The 2500-nt window shown below is 49.7% G+C and overlaps 1 protein-coding gene across 1 annotated transcript in view; it reads left to right on the top strand.

The window, feature by feature from the left end:
* The window catches only part of LOC139754737 (uncharacterized), a 379522-nt gene that overhangs the window by 141987 nt on the left and 235035 nt on the right, over positions 1-2500 (top strand). The gene's annotated exons all lie outside the window — the stretch shown is intronic.

Below are 2500 nucleotides of genomic sequence, written 5' to 3'. Positions count from 1 at the left end.
GCACCGCTTGTCCGTGCCAATAACACACCTCCGTTACAGTTTTGCCAGTGTGGCCCACATGAATGTATATGTATATAACGCTACCTCGCTAACGCGGGAAATGGCGAATAATTTAAAAGTTTAAAAGAAATATATATATATATATATATATATATATATATATATTATAATATTATATATATATATATATATATAATATATATATATATATTATTCCTATGAGTCCACGGGGAAAATGAAACACGAAAAGTTCCCAAGTGCACTTTCGTGTCATAATCACATCATCAGGGGAGACACAAGAGAGAAATATAACAGTCAGTTGATATGCATCGAAGAGACGAAGCTATATATATATATATTGACATGCCTTACCTTTGAGGGTGTAAACACTCCCCATTATTGGTTGCTTTGGCCTTCTATTTATTAAGATCTTACTAATAGTGGTGATGGTGTTGTGTTGGAAAGCAACATTATAAAGACTAGGTTTTTCCCCTTTGTTTTTCCTTAGAACATGTCTTAGGTTAGCTAAGTTGGGAGGCTAGGACATCATTGAACATTTAGATTGAGCCTTATGTGTCACATCTTAGTTACAAGAATAGCTTTCTAGTTAGCTTTGTTCACCAACCAATTAGGATAATATAACTGCTTAAAGAAACTACGTCTTATATGCCTATATTCGTCTACCAGGACTGTAGGATCACAGATCCGTAGTGCTTTTATAAAGACAGAAAACGCAGAAGGACAGACATATTTTTTTTAACACAGTGTAGGCTTTATTTATTTGCTGAAATCTCGTAATGGCATCCACCCCACTGTGAAATTCAAGGTGGCTTAAGAGGAAGAAGAACGAACTCCTCTTTTCTAGTGTTGATAGATAGCGAATTCGATTATTTTTCTCCTTTAGAAAATAATCTGTAGGAAGGCCAGTAATTGTGAGAGTCTGTGCCACACTGCCAAGAAGTCGAGGAAACAGAAGGAAGGGAGGGAGGGCTTCATCCCAAGTGGTTGTCTGTGCCACACTGCCAAGAAGTCGAGGAAACAGAAGAGGGCTTCCTTCCTCCCAAGTGGTAGTCTGTGCCACACTGCCAAGAAGGGGAAGGCATCCTCCCAAGTGGTAGTCTGTGCCACACTGCCAAGAAGTCAAGGAAACAGAAGGGGGCTTCCTTCCTCCCAAGTGGTAGTCTGTGCCACACTGCCAAGAAGTCGAGGAAACAGAAGGGGGCTTCCTTCTCGTAAGTGGTTGTCTGTGCCACACTGCCAAGAAGGGGAAGGCTTCCTTCCTCCCAAGTGGTAATCTATGCCACACTGCCAAGAAGTCGAGGAAACAGAAGGGGGCTTCCTTCCTCCCAAGTGGTTGTCTGTGCCACACGCCTCAATACAGGACGAGTGGAAGGTCGCCCCCCCCGCCATCTTTCTCTCGCCTCCCTCCCTCCCTTGCGAAAGAGCAGTGATGGTCAGCCCTCATTAAACAAGGTAGGCACTGCCTTCGTGTCCCTCCCTCCGTCTTCCCTTACACACACACACACACCACACACACACACACACACACACACACAGAGCCAGCGGTCGAGGTGAGGGCGCACAGCTGAGCCCGAGACCTGAATTTCATGTTGGGTTGGTGTGTCATTATTCGTAGCTCCGCTGCTCTCCCTGAAGTGGGGTGTGGGTTGGGGTGTGTGGAGTGGGATGCGTCAGGTACTAAAAGCGAAGTCAAGACGTGGAGACGAGAGAGAGAGAGAGAGAGAGAGAGAGAGAGAGAGAGAGAGAGAAGAGAGAGAGAGAGAGAGAGTTCCGTGAGTGGCACACTCTCTGGTTCACTGGAGGTCCGTGAGTGGCACACTCTGGTCCACTGGAGGTCCGTGAGTGGCACACTGTGGTCCACTGGAGGTCCGTGAGTGGCGCTCTCTCGTCCACTGGATGTCCGTGAGTGGCGCTCTCTCGTCCACTGGAGGTCCGTGAGTGGCGCTCTCTCGTCCACTGGAGGTCCGTGAGTGGCGCTCTCTGGTCCACTGGAGGTCCGTGAGTGGCACACTCTCTGGTCCACTGGAAGTCCGTGAGTGGCACACTCTCTGGTCCACTGGAAGTCCGTGAGTGGCACACTCTGGTCCGCTGGAGGTCCGTGAGTGGCGCTCTCTCGTCCACTGGAGGTCCGTGAGTGGCGCTGTCTCGTCCACTGGAGGTCCGTGAGTGGCACACTCTCTGGTCCACTGGAAGTCCGTGAGTGGCACACTCTGGTCCACTGGAGGTCCGTGAGTGGCACACTCTGGTCCACTGGAGGTCCGTGAGTGACACTCTCTGGTCCACTGGAGGTCCGTGAGTGGCACACTCTCTGACCCACCTCCTATGGGCTGTCCCGGGACCCACGCCTTCCCGTCATACCACGCCTTCTTCCCCCCCCCCCCCCCCCATGCGAGTGACCGCGCCCTCTGTCTCCAAGTTCCGGTATTCCCATTGTGGCCCCCCAAGTTAAAGCGAGACAATCGCAGGGTATCGGTTCGAT

Source organism: Panulirus ornatus, chromosome 17 (assembly GCF_036320965.1).
Source record: "Panulirus ornatus isolate Po-2019 chromosome 17, ASM3632096v1, whole genome shotgun sequence".
Taxonomy (NCBI): domain Eukaryota; kingdom Metazoa; phylum Arthropoda; class Malacostraca; order Decapoda; family Palinuridae; genus Panulirus; species Panulirus ornatus.
Note: the sequence above shows the minus strand (reverse complement) of the source record. Positions and strands in the feature narration are given on the sequence as shown.